The sequence below is a fragment of the Silene latifolia genome, chromosome 9 (genome assembly GCF_048544455.1).
Source record: "Silene latifolia isolate original U9 population chromosome 9, ASM4854445v1, whole genome shotgun sequence".
Lineage (NCBI taxonomy): Eukaryota > Viridiplantae > Streptophyta > Magnoliopsida > Caryophyllales > Caryophyllaceae > Silene > Silene latifolia.
Window position 1 is genome coordinate 53,749,376 of NC_133534.1, and position 13,355 is coordinate 53,762,730.

The following is a 13,355-nucleotide window of genomic DNA, read 5'->3' on the forward strand; positions in this document are numbered from 1 at the left end:
CCCAATACCGTTCCAATGCTGAGCTACCAGAAAGGCAATGTTCAGAACAAACGGGGTACCGTAGTCAATGTTGAGGTACCCCGCGAGAATGGCTAGCTCAGTGTTGGTAACGTTATTGGGCTCAGGGCGCCCAAAGATGGTCTCTGCTAATAGACGCAAGTAGTAACGGGGCGCAGGTAGATGCACATGAGCTCCCTTCCGTGTCTGGAAGGGAGTGTGAGAGAGAGCAGCCCAGTAGTGAAGGGGCTCTCTAGGTGGGGCAGTGGGACCATCACTAACTAGTCCCAAAACCTGCCCAAACTCGGCCAAGGTCCAGTGATGTGACTCATTGCGGAGTCTGAAGTGAATGCAGGCACTGGAGCGGTCAGCCTGGTAGGTGTCGGTGTCAAAGGAATAGGAGCTAAAAAACTCGTAAGTGAGGGTACGAATAGTAGCCTCCTGCATGGTAATCAGACCCGACATACCCGTCCCGTTCAATAAACTACAGACCTCCTCATAGATGCCTAAGGTCTCTAAGTCAGCTCGTGCAAGGAAACGGGTGGAGGAGAGGGGGCAACGAAGTAAAGCGACTAACCGGTTCCGGTGAGCCTCTGAAGTGAAACGTACCGTGGGCAGCTTCGGTACAGGTGTGAGAGCGCCCTCTCCCGTAACAATGACCTCGGGCGGGTGGAAGTGAGGGCTAGCTGGCTAGCCCGCTTTGGTGTAGTCTCGGTGAAGATACCAGGTTCTTTGGAAACGGGGTGTCCGTCCACGATCCGAGAGAGAAAGGCCTGGTAGGAGTGAGGGTGATGGCCTGTGAAGCTCGAACCGAGCTCCATTTGTGCTAGCCGCGGAGTAACCTGTCCCTGCAGCGGTGAGACAAGTAAAAAGCAGTCTTTGCGGTGGTGACCAAGGTAGAGCTAGTGGCGGCGAGCAGGGGCCACTTGCTCGCTCGTAAGAGCTGGAGGACGTACTAGTAGAAGAAGGAGAGCTCGCGTCCATCCTGCAAAGTGTCAAAAGAGCATGAATAAGAGAGTATGCTGCTAACCGTGGTTAAAACAACCCGCTAACCAACATGTGACAGCAAATGTGAGGCCCTATCAGTCGAAACAATCGACTCACAGCATACAAAACCAACAATTCCTCAATAATTTTCGAACACAGCATGTAAATGGTGATGATATGATAAAACATTGACTGCAAAGGGGCTAATACATCATGAAAAACCTAAAATGGGGCATGTAGCACTCCGGCAGTCAAGAGTAACCATTTACTGTTGCGAGATTCCTAATGATTCAAAGCATGTAATGGCGATAGGGGACGGGAAGCGATTGACAACGGTTGACAACGGTTAACAAAGAATAAGTAGGCAAAAACCGCAATTACAAAGCAAAACAACCGTCTGACAGTCGAAATTTCGACTCACAAAAACCCTAGTCGCGGAAATCGCGCAAAATTCGAATTGATCATGCAAAAACAGCGAGGGATTGCTAATAGATCATCATCAAGCTAATCAAGGGCAAATAAACACAATAAAATCGAAACAAGTCGACTAGGCATGGAATTTTCGAGCCCTAAATCAATCACCTCAAAGCAATTCTAATTAAATCAAGAGAAATAGCAAGGAGTGTGATATAAATACTTACTTGATGATGATTGACCTACAAAAAGTAATTAAACTCCAAAAACAGACAACAATGGCGGAAAATTGATCGACAAAACCGCAAACCCTAATCCCCTTTGAAAACCGTAAAAACGAGCACAAAAGAGGGGGAAATTAAGGGGTTATGGAAGATTAATTAACTAGCAAGAGAATGTAGGTGTTTGATTAGGTGATTTTTGGGCAAGAGATGGGGATTTGGGGAAAAATCAATCGCAATTAGGGGAGGAAGTTAGAGGGAAATTATAAATGAAATGAAATAAGATTAGGGAATTAAAGAGTTTAAGATAGAAAACTCCCTCGGTCCCTGTTCAATCCACTCGATCGAGTGGTTTTAAGCCACTCGATCGAGGACTTGTTGATGTCTCCTTACTCGATCGAGTAACCAACCTCTCGATCGAGTACATTCTCATTGTGGCCTTCCTCGATCGAGTAACCAGCAGACTCGATCGAACCATCTTTCACTCGATCGAGTACAAAAATACTCGATCGAGGACTTCCTCGTGTATATTTCCTTGAATTTCTACCGTTTCTTCCTCGAAATGCGTGCATTTCCCCAAACCTGCGTAAAACAATTCCAAACATATCCCAAATACCAAATACGCAAAGAAAAAGCAGTCTCTGATCTCGATCTACGCTAAAAAATGTCTAATCTAATTGTCCTAATAAAAACGTAATAAATAAACCAATTCAAAGGAAATTCAAAACTTGTCTATTACACTTTGTTACACGGGGCATTTCCCCGTTTAATTCCCATTAGCTTTCAGTAGCCCCTTCGTGGGCTTTCCGATGGAGGACGTCACTTCAGCGATCGATCGTTGTCCTCTTTGATTTCCAAGAGCTTGAATTTCTGAGAGGAGGAGGAATATAATTCCAATCTACGTAGGTGCGAACTGTCTTTGTTCTCGCCCCTGCGTCAGCTTCCTTAGCCTTCTTGGCTCCAGTTTGATTGACAATGGTTCCACCCTGTCCTTTGACTGCTCCTTTCTTGCCTTCATCTGTACCTGCAGTAAGGACAACAGACGAATTTTCCTCCTTGTTGCTCTCAATCTGAGGCGGAGGGTTAGCAATAATAGCAATATTCTCCAAACTTTCGTCTGGAGTGTCAATAATAGGGTCAACAGAAGAAAGGGCATTGCAAGGCTGAGCTTGCATGGGAGCCCTCCGGAATTGGGACTGACGAAAAGTCAACTCCTCATCCCCTACCTGGAAGGTCAAAGTCTTCCCCCCGACGTCTATCACTGCACGGGCAGTGGACAAAAATGGTCTCCCTAAAATGATAGGGGTATGCACATCTTCGGGAATATCTAGGACGACAAAGTCAACGGGAATAAAGAACTTCCCGATCCTAACAGGTACGTCTTCCGCTACACCTAGTGGCCGTGATAGACTACGGTCGGCCATCTGGACAGTCATGTTGGTGCAACTCAGCTTGGTCACACCAAGTCTCTTAGCTAGAGACAAAGGTAAAACACTTACGCTAGCGCCTAAATCGCATAACGCATTATCAATCAAATTCATTCCTATGTGACAAGGGATCGAAAAACTACCCGGGTTTGATTGCTTCAGAGGTAACTTATTTTGAGATAAGGGTGACCCCATCTCAGTCAAGGCTACGGTCTCATTATCATTTATGGTCCTCTTACGTGCTAAAATATCTTTCATAAATCGTAAATAAGAGGGTACCTTCATAAGCAATTCGATGAACGGTGCGAAACTTCCAAACTCTTCAACGAGTTCAACAAATTTGCTAAATTGTTGATTAATCCTGTATTCTGCAGCCGCCTCGGGAAGGGAACAAGAATGGTGGAATCTCAAGTCCCTTATTTCTCGCCTCCAAAGTGTCTTCCGGAGCAAGTTCGGTGTCCTTTGGGCGCTTCTTACCTCTCGAACGAGGCCTTTCTGGTAATTCATCGCTTAAACGAGCACTAGCAGGCTCTCGAATAAGCTTCCCGTCAGTAATATCACTCGATCGAGCAATGTGTCCACTCGATCGAGCTGTTTCTTCAGCAACCTCAGTCGATCGAGCAACAATACCACTCGATCGACCTTCTTCAGCTTCCAGGTCACTCGATCGAGCAGAGTGACTACTCGATCGAGGGCTTTCCTTACAAATTCCACTCGATCGAACTGTTTCAGCACCAGACTTCAGTCGATCGAGTAACTCTTGTGTCGTGGGTCCTTTCTTCTTTCCAGAACACTGTTCATCGACAGTTTCAGCTATTCCCAGGTCTGATTTCTTCATTTCTGGTCCCTCATAAGAGAGACCGCTTCTCAACTCTATCAAATGTACCGTCTCATTTGGGTTCTTCTCATTTTGAGTCGGTAAATGACCCGGCTTTCTCGAGGATTGATTCGCGGCGAGTTGGGCAACTTGTGTCTCAAGTGCCTTTATGGTCGCGTCTCTCTGTTGATCACTTGTGCTTCTTTGTTGATCACTCGCATGAAGCTGCTTTGTAAAGGCTTGTATCATAGACTTCAACTCGCCCATTTCACTCACTCCACTTGAAGATGAACCGTGGCTAGGTGGGTTAAAGGACGGAGGCTTCTGATAGCCTTGTTGCTTCTGATGTGGCGGAATATAAGGCTGCTGCTGCTGATTCGGAGGAGCGGTGGGATTGAGTACGTTGCTCTGGTTACTCCACCTCAAATTGGGGTGGATATTCGGCTCGTACTGATTGTTGTTTTGCCTATAATGTTGAAAGGCAGCACATTGCTCATAAGGAGTAGGACAGTATTCGGAGACATGTCCTTCTACCCCGCACCTCGTACAGACGAAAGGACCGTCTGTCATAGCATTAACCTGGTACATCCCTGGCTTGAAAGCTCCCCCTAGCTCATACTTATCGAACCTAGCAGTAAGGGCTTCTAATGCAGCCACTGAAGACGACTCGTGACTCTCCTTTGGTTTCCCCTCGAATTCCCGTATTCGGCCCTGTGAGTGGCCAAATCGTCAATGATTTTCCATCCTTTCGTCGGCCCCAAATTGTCAGAAAATCGACCGTTAGCTGCCGCATCTAGAATAGCTCTCTGATCATCATATAAACCATTGTAAAAATGGTTACATAGACTCCATTTCTCGAAACCGTGGTGCGGTATGGTTCGCACTAGTTTCTTAAAACGAAGCCATGCCTCATGGAAATTCTCGTCGGGCCCTTGTTTGAAACTGGTTATCTGGGCTCTGATGGCTATGGTTCTCGAAGCAGAGAAATACTTTTTGTAAAACGCCAAAGCTAGCGAATTCCAATCCGTAATGGCGTGAGCAGCTCGGTCCAAATCCCTGTACCACTCCCTTGCAGCATCGCGGAGTGAGAAAATGAACATAGTCTCTTTGATCTGATCAGCTGTCACACCAGCGGGAGGAGGTATGGAGCAGCAGTAATCAATGAAAGTTTCCATATGCTGAGCTGCATCTTCTTTCGCAGCTCCCCCGAACTGGTTTTTCTCTACCATGCTGATATAAGACGGCTTCGGTTCGAACTTTCTGGCATCTCCCGGCAGTTCGAACCCTTTATAAAGATTGTCAGCTGTGGGCTCGGAATGACTAGCAATGGTTGCTTCCTCAGCCATTTCTGGAAATTCTGGGAAAGTGATAGACTCAAGTGAATAGTCGGAAACTGGAGAAGACGGCGGGTTGTCTTCGAAAAGCTCGTTCTCGTAAAAATTGCCGCGAGAACTGGGCTCTTCCTCTTCCTGTTGCTCTCGAAATAGTCTCCTCTTTGCGCGACAGGATCTCTCAATCTCGGGATCAAAAGGTAGCAGTGGACCACCTTGCGACCTGCGCATAAGACGAAACTACAAGCAAGATATGAGAATAGTCTAAGGAACGATGTTCCTTAAACTAAAAAGAAGAATTAAAAATAAAAACAGCTAGTAATTGGAACAATTGCCTCCCAAGAACAACGGCGCCAAAATTTGACACGCCTGTCGTTGACTGTCAAAAATAAAACCTAACGGTCTCAACTAAATATGTAGTAGAGGCGTGAGTATCGAATCCTCGGGAGGTAATGCAACTACAATTTGTCTATCTCTAATCCTATGGTAACAATGGGGTTGATTGAATTTTTGGTTCTAAACTACGGAGTTAAAAGAAGAGAAATAAGGCAGAGAGCAGTAAAGCAAGAAACATGAATTAACTATCAATAAGAGGGAGACATGTCGGGAATTCGGTTCACTACGGCAAATCAACAACTTAGCAGTAAATGACTCAGACGAACCAATGCGAGACGGATATTAGAAGGTCCTTTCGGTCCACTTCCCACCCTAAAATACCACTAACTTAACTTTCGTCCTCATTAGGGCAGTCTACTGTTTATAGCAGGCCTATTTAATCCAATCTTTCGATCCAGGATTAATTGTAGCCAGGTTAAAGGTGACATAGAAGCGTGCACTCAACTAGGTCGGTGATTACAGTTATATTGCTATAGTGACAGAGTCTCTTATATCAATTCGTCTAATTCATTCACTACGTCGTCATTATTCTACCGCAGATCCCCTAATCCCAACATGAAGGGGAATTAGCTACTCATATTCATAACTGATCTAACAGCACATAATATTCCAGCAGAAGACATAACGAAATAATAATTATAAAGCGCAATAACAGAAATTAGGGCGAGAAATAATGATAACATAAAACAAGAATTAAGGGCAACAAAGGGTTAATTATTATCAAGAGAAGGAGGAGATTACAATCTAAGCAATCCGGCGTAAAGAACGACGAAATCCGAGTGCAATAATCCCCAAAGTGAAAGCAACGTAAAAGTAACAGTAGGTTTTTCTAATATCAAAAATGATAGTAAAAGAGATAGTCTAAGAGTAAAAAGAGATGCTAATTAACCAAGTAATCCTCGGTTAAATAGGAAAAGTCTAAGTGTTTATGCGGAAACACTAAAACACGGACTGATTAAGCCCACGAAGTCAAAAGTCTCTCGATCGAGTAGATTAGACTACTCGATCGACCATCAGCTCAGGGGAAACTCCTCGATCGACCTTCAGGGAACTCGATCGAGGACTGGTCATGTGTGGATCACTCGATCGAGTAAGCAGTAGCTCGATCGAGTCTTGGGAAGCTTAGGAATCACTCGATAGACCACCAAACAGCTCGATAGACCACCTGGGTCTTCAATTCAGCTCACGTCTTCACCAAAATGCCTCGTAAAGCGTGCAACGACACTTCTAAGTGCAACATCTCACTCTGGGATGGTCCCGTCTCCTCTAAATGCATGCAAAAGGGCAGAAAAGAGCATGGTTCCGCTTCTTTCGCGATTATCCCTACAAAAAGGACAAAATACACCAAAGTAGCCAATTCGGGGCAAAATACTATAAAAACAGTATATAAATGCATGGAAATACGTGCTGAAATAGGCCAAAAAGACCGTACATTAGGCACGTATCACCAAATGCAAGCATTAACCGGGTGATTAATCGCACATTTAATCACCCACATAGGATTCTCCAAGGAATTAAGAGAGGATTTAAAGCAATTAATCGAGGAACACACGACCCCGATCGGGGCCGCCAAGCCCCGATCGGGGCTGCATGCTCATTCAACTCTTACGTTTTCTCTTCCTCTCCTATAAATAGGAGAGGTATTCCTAGGTTTTGGAGATCTGATTTTACGTCCAAGTTTACTACAATAAGCCTCAAGCATTATAAGTTTTCTCTCATTAGTTTTCATTTCAAGTTTAAGTTGTTTAAGCATTCCTTAGTTAATCTTTCAACATTTTGTATTTCAAGAGATTCTCAAGCATTTGTTATTCAATATTTTGGTTATTAGTTGGTTGTTCTTCCATACAAGTCCTCCTTTATAAGGTATTTCTTATTACAAGTTTACAATTTACATCTTTGCTTTAGTTATCACATAGTTATTATAATCAAGTATTTCATATTTACTTTAGCTTCGTTCTTTTCGTATGTCATATCACCTAATTAATATAGTTCTTATAACCATGTTCAATATTTCTTATAAATTAGTTTGCATTTTACATTTTAGTATGAGTAGCTAAATTTCCTAGTCTAAAGGCTAGGGGAGCCATGCAAAATCAAACATAAAATATGATTAAATAAAGTTCATAATAATATTGATCTATTGCTTCCATCACATGTTTGCTTTGTTACGCTTAATCTTTGATTATCGGCCGTAGTCGTAGATTAAAACTTGTTTATTCGTTCTAAATTCGAGAGGCACGGAATTGAATTAGACTAAGCATGTGTGGTAGGACGACCTAGTCATGGACGAGAGTTTTTCTAGGACCCGGTCTATGGTTGATACTAATACCGTAAGGTGGGTATCTTTAAGCCTAAGTAATTGACAAGATTATTAGTATCAAGTTTATCATGTTCATATGTTTACCTTTGCATGAGTGACCCGGACCCTTTAGACTATCTTTTATCATATTATTTACATTGCAATTTTCATTAATCATCAAACCAAACAAACCAAACCCAAATCGTAATCGACCTTGATAAAAATCCACCCATAGCAATTCACGACGTAATTCCCGTTTCCTTGTGTTCGACCACTATTACTACATTAATTTGTGTCTAGGGAATTTATCTTTGCATAGGTACGCGATAAACCTATCAAATTTTGGCGCCGTTGCCGGGAAAACGGTTTTATTGCTTTTTGAATTGTCGATTTTTATCTTGTTTTCCTTTGTCTTGGGGAACACTTGTTCCTTGAGACCTTTACTCATCACTTCTCTAGAAATTGTTGTCTTATGCCTAGGTCCTCTCGTAGTGTAGAATTGCTTTCACCGGATTCCGATCCCGAGAAAACATTTAGGAGAAGACGACGTTTTTGGAGGGAAGTGAAAGAAGTCACTTCTCCCGTACAAGTTGAAAGTTCTAGAAAGTCTTACTTAGACGATCTAGAAGCCCTTGAAGAGGAGGGGGTTTCAAGTTCATCATCTCCACCACCATCACCATCTACTACCAAAAAGATGGTGAAACTTTTCGGTCACTCAAAGCCCACCGCGGCCATGCTTCCGGCCGGAATAACAACAACTCAAATCACCGCGCCGGACTTCGAGATCAAACTAGCTTTCATTAGCCTTGTGGAGAGGAAGCAATTTGGAGGAAGTCCTTTGGAGGATCCCAATTTGCATGTGCAAAACTTTTGTGACTATTGCTCCATGATCCGTCAAACGGGCGTCACCCAAGCCCAAATAAGGGAAATACTTTTCCCTTTCTCATTGAAGGACAAGGCCAAGCTTTGGATCAATAGCCTTGACCGAACTGCCATGGGAATCACCAATTGGGAGACTTTGGCCCTTGCTTTCTATCAAAAGTTTTTTCCACCGGAGAAAACTCAAAATTTGAGGAGCCAAATCACCGGATTCCGTCAACAAGCTCTTGAGAGCTTATATGAGGCTTGGGAGAGGTACAAAGAGCTTCAAAGGCAATGCCCACATCATGGGCTAGATGATTGGTTTCTAGCAATAACATTCTATAATGGATGTTGTGCCGAGTCCCGAAGGATTCTTGATTCCGCCAACAATGGGCGGTTTGATCAAATTGACACCGACCTTGCTCATGCCATGATCGAATCTATGGCGGTCCATGATGCCCAATATGTCAATTACCGAGTTGTGCCACCTAAAGGTAAAGAAGAATCCTCTAACAACTCTGTTTTGCTAGCTCAAATTGCTCTGCTCCAACAACAATTGGCGGAAAGGGATGCTAGAGATTCCATTAAACAAGTCAATGCCACGTCTTCAACGAGCCAAATCGTTGTGTGTGAAGGTTGCGGAGGTGCGGGTCACTATGCCGCTCATTGCCAAGCTCCCATTGAAGAGGTAAATGCCTTTTTAGCTTTAAGACAAAATGCACAAAATGCTTATCCACCGGGTACATTTTCAAACACATATAACCCAAATTCAAGATTTCACCCGAATATGTCTTATAGAAGCAACAATGTGCTAAATCCTCAACCACAACCCCCACCACAACAAAATGCCTATGTCCCTCAACAACAAAAATATATCCCTCCACCGGGGTGTCAAAATCAACAAAGGCCCCCACAAAACAATTTCCAACAAACTCAACCTCCACAACAAAATGCCCAACAAAATAACCAAGAGGGAGGTAAGCTTGAGGGCTTGATAATCCGTATTCAAAATGAATTTTTGACTCAAATCCAAAAGAATGAGCAAGCTCAAAATGCCACAATCAAAATATTGGAGCAACAAATGGCTCAATTGGCCTCATCTAGCTCCTCAAGGAAATCGGGTCAACTACCCCCTCAAGGTGAGCAACCACATGCTACCCTTAATGCTATCTCCTTAAGAAGTGGTACGAAATATGATGGGCCATCCATGCCCAAAGATGATGAGGAGGTACTTGTTGAGTTGGAGGTCTGTCCAAATGATAAGGAAATTAAAGAAATTCCCAAGAAAGTGGATGACCCACTTGTTGTTGTTGAGAAAGTAAAGGAAGTGGAGGATGTTCCTCCAAAGAAAGATGTTGAAGCAAAGATTCCGGAAAAAGTCAAAGTGTCATTTCCTCATAGATTGGCAAAGCATCAAAAGAATTCCCAATTCGGTAAATTCATGGAAGTTGTGAAGAATCTACAGGTAACCGTTCCTTTTACCGAATTAATCACTCAAATTACATCTTACACTAAGTTCATGAAATACATTTTAACTAAGAAGAGGACTTTTGATGAGGTTGAAACAATAGCTCTCACCGCCGAGGTGAGTGCTCTTTTGCAAAACAAGTCCCCTCCTAAGTTAAAAGATCCTGGTAGCTTTTCTATTCCATGCACAATTGGCACCTACCAAATTGATAAAGCTTTATGCGATTTAGGTGCTAGTGTGAGTGTAATACCTTACTCTATTTGTGCTAAGCTTAATATGGGAGTCTTAAAATGCACTAGTGTCACATTGCAAATGGCGGACCGTTCTATAAAACGCCCTTTGGGAGTTTTGGAGGATGTTCCCGTTAAGGTTGGTAAGTTTTTCATTCCGGTTGATTTTATTGTTCTTGACATGGCCGAAGTTGCCCAAATCCCAATCATTTTAGGAAGACCATTTTTACGCACCGCGGGTGCGTTGATTAATGTCAAGAATGGTAAAATTACATTGGAAGTGGCTGACGATAAGGTCACATATAACTTGAATAGTGCTATGAAGAGTCCTATGATAGAAGAGTCTTGTTATTCTATTGCCATTTTGGATGTTGTTGACATTGTTATAGAAGACTCTACACCTCGATCTTTGTCTAAAGATCCCTTGGAGGCACTCTTGCTTTTAGAATCATTTGCAGGTGACGATGACATTGGAAATGAGGAGATTAATGCTTTGGAGCAAGAATTGGATGGAGAGGAGCTATCATTGGAGGAGAGCTCACACTTTATAGGCTTGGTTGCTACACCCCAAGATGTTGAGGTACAAAAACCCGAGCTTAAGCCCCTTCCTTCCAATTTGAGGTATGCTTTTCTTGATAATGAGGGGATGTGTCCGGTAATCGTTAGTGCTAAATTAGATGAGAGTCAATTGGCTAAATTGCTTCATGTCTTGAGGTCTCACAAGAAAGCCATTGGTTACAAACTTGACGATTTAAAAGGCATAAGTCCCGAATTTTGCATTCACCGAATCAATCTTGAGGAAGATCATAAACCATGTGTCAAAGGTCAAAGACGACTAAATCCTAACATGCAAGAAGTGGTCAAAAAAGAAGTGTTTAAATTGTTAGATGCGGGAATTATCTATGCGATTTCCGATTCTAAATGGGTGAGTCCGGTCCAAGTGGTTCCTAAGAAAGGAGGAACCACCGTAGTCAAAAATGATAAAAATGAGTTAATTCCAACTAGAATTGTGACGGGTTGGAGAATGTGCATTGACTATAGGAGGCTAAATCTAGCCACCAAGAAAGACCACTACCCATTACCTTTTATTGACCAAATGTTGGAAAGGTTGGCATGTCACAAATACTTTTGCTACTTAGATGGCTATTCCGGGTTCTTTCAAATACCCATTCACCCGGATGACCAAGAGAAGACCACGTTTACATGTCCCTATGGTACATTTGCCTACCGTAGAATGCCTTTTGGTCTTTGTAATGCCCCTGCCACTTTCCAACGTTGCATGATAAGCATCTTTTCCGACTACATTGAGTCTATCATGGAGGTGTTTATGGATGATTTTAGTGTATATGGTTCTTCCTTTGATGCTTGTTTGACTAACTTGTCCAAAGTTTTGAAGCGTTGTGAAGAAGTTGATTTGGTGTTGAATTGGGAAAAGTGCCACTTCATGGTGAATGAAGGAGTGGTGCTTGGTCATATTGTTTCGGAGAGAGGAATTGAAGTGGACCGTGCTAAGGTCCAAGTTATTGAGCAACTACCCCCACCGGTAAATGTGAAGAGTGTAAGGAGTTTCTTAGGCCATGCGGGTTTCTACCGCCGTTTTATTAAAGATTTTTCTAAGATTGCCAAACCCCTTACAGAGCTTCTTTTAAAAGATGCTCCCTATGTGTTTACTAACGATTGTCTTGAGTCTTTTAATAGGATCAAGAAGGCTTTGATTTCCGCACCTATCATCCAATCACCGGATTGGAACTTGCCATTCGAGCTCATGTGTGATGCAAGTGACTATGCGGTAGGTGCCGTGCTAGGACAAAGAAAGGACAAGGTTCTCCATGCTATCTAATACGCTAGCAAAACCTTATATGCGGCTCAAATCAATTATGCCACGACGGAGAAAGAGCTACTTGCCATTGTCTATGCCTTAGACAAATTCCGCTCTTACTTGATTGGTTCCAAAGTCATTGTTCATACCGATCATGCCGCATTGAAGCATCTCCTAGCCAAACAAGAAGCTAAGCCAAGGTTGATAAGATGGATCTTGCTTTTGCAAGAATTTGATCTTGAGATTAAAGACAAGAAGGGGGCCGAAAATGTTGTTGCCGATCACTTATCCCGTTTGAAGTTCAAAGATGGAGGTATTGAGTTACCTATTGATGATTCCTTCGTCGACGATGTTCTAATGATGTTGGAAGCCAATATTCCTTGGTATGCCGACATAGCCAACTACCTAGTTGGAAGAGAATTGCCACCCAACCTTTCATATCAACAAAGGAAGAAGTTCTTACATGATGCCAAGTTCTTCCTATGGGATGATCCACATTTGTTCAAACATTACTCCGATGGGCTATTCCGGAGATGTATCCCACAATGGGATGTGAAGGGGGTGCTATAAGGATGCCATTCTTCTCCTTATGGTGGTCATCATGGACCATCCAACACCGTTGCAAAGGTGTTGCAATCCGGCTTCTATTGGCCAACTATGTTCCAAGATGCCAAAAATTTCGTGATGGCTTGTGATGCTTGGCAAAGGACGGGTTCCATATCAAGAAGACACGAGATGCCTCTCAATGGAATCTTGGAAGTAGAGGTGTTCGATGTTTGGGGCATAGATTATCAAGGACCGTTTCCTTCCTCAAAAGGGAATCGGTATATTTTGGTTATCGTTGATTATGTCTCTAAATGGGTAGAGGCAATTGCTACTCCTACCAATGATGCTCGCAACGTGATTAAATTGTTCAAGAAGATCATATTCCCGAGGTTCGGTGTTCCAAGAGCAATCATTAGTGATCGTGGTACTCACTTCAGTGAGAAACAACTTGATGCTTTGTTGGAAAAATATGGAGTCTATCATAGAAGAGGCTTGGCTTATCATCCACAAACTAGTGGCCAAGTAGAGGTTTCCAACCGTGA

At 43.0% G+C, this 13,355-nt stretch overlaps 1 non-coding gene across 1 annotated transcript; it reads right to left on the reverse strand.

The window, feature by feature from the left end:
* Positions 1-8,955: 8,955 nt before the first annotated feature.
* On the reverse strand, positions 8,956-9,062 carry LOC141603283 (small nucleolar RNA R71). The gene has a single exon (XR_012525170.1). It is a non-coding gene; the product is annotated as a small nucleolar RNA R71 (small nucleolar RNA).
* Between the last annotated feature and the right edge of the window lie 4,293 nt (positions 9,063-13,355).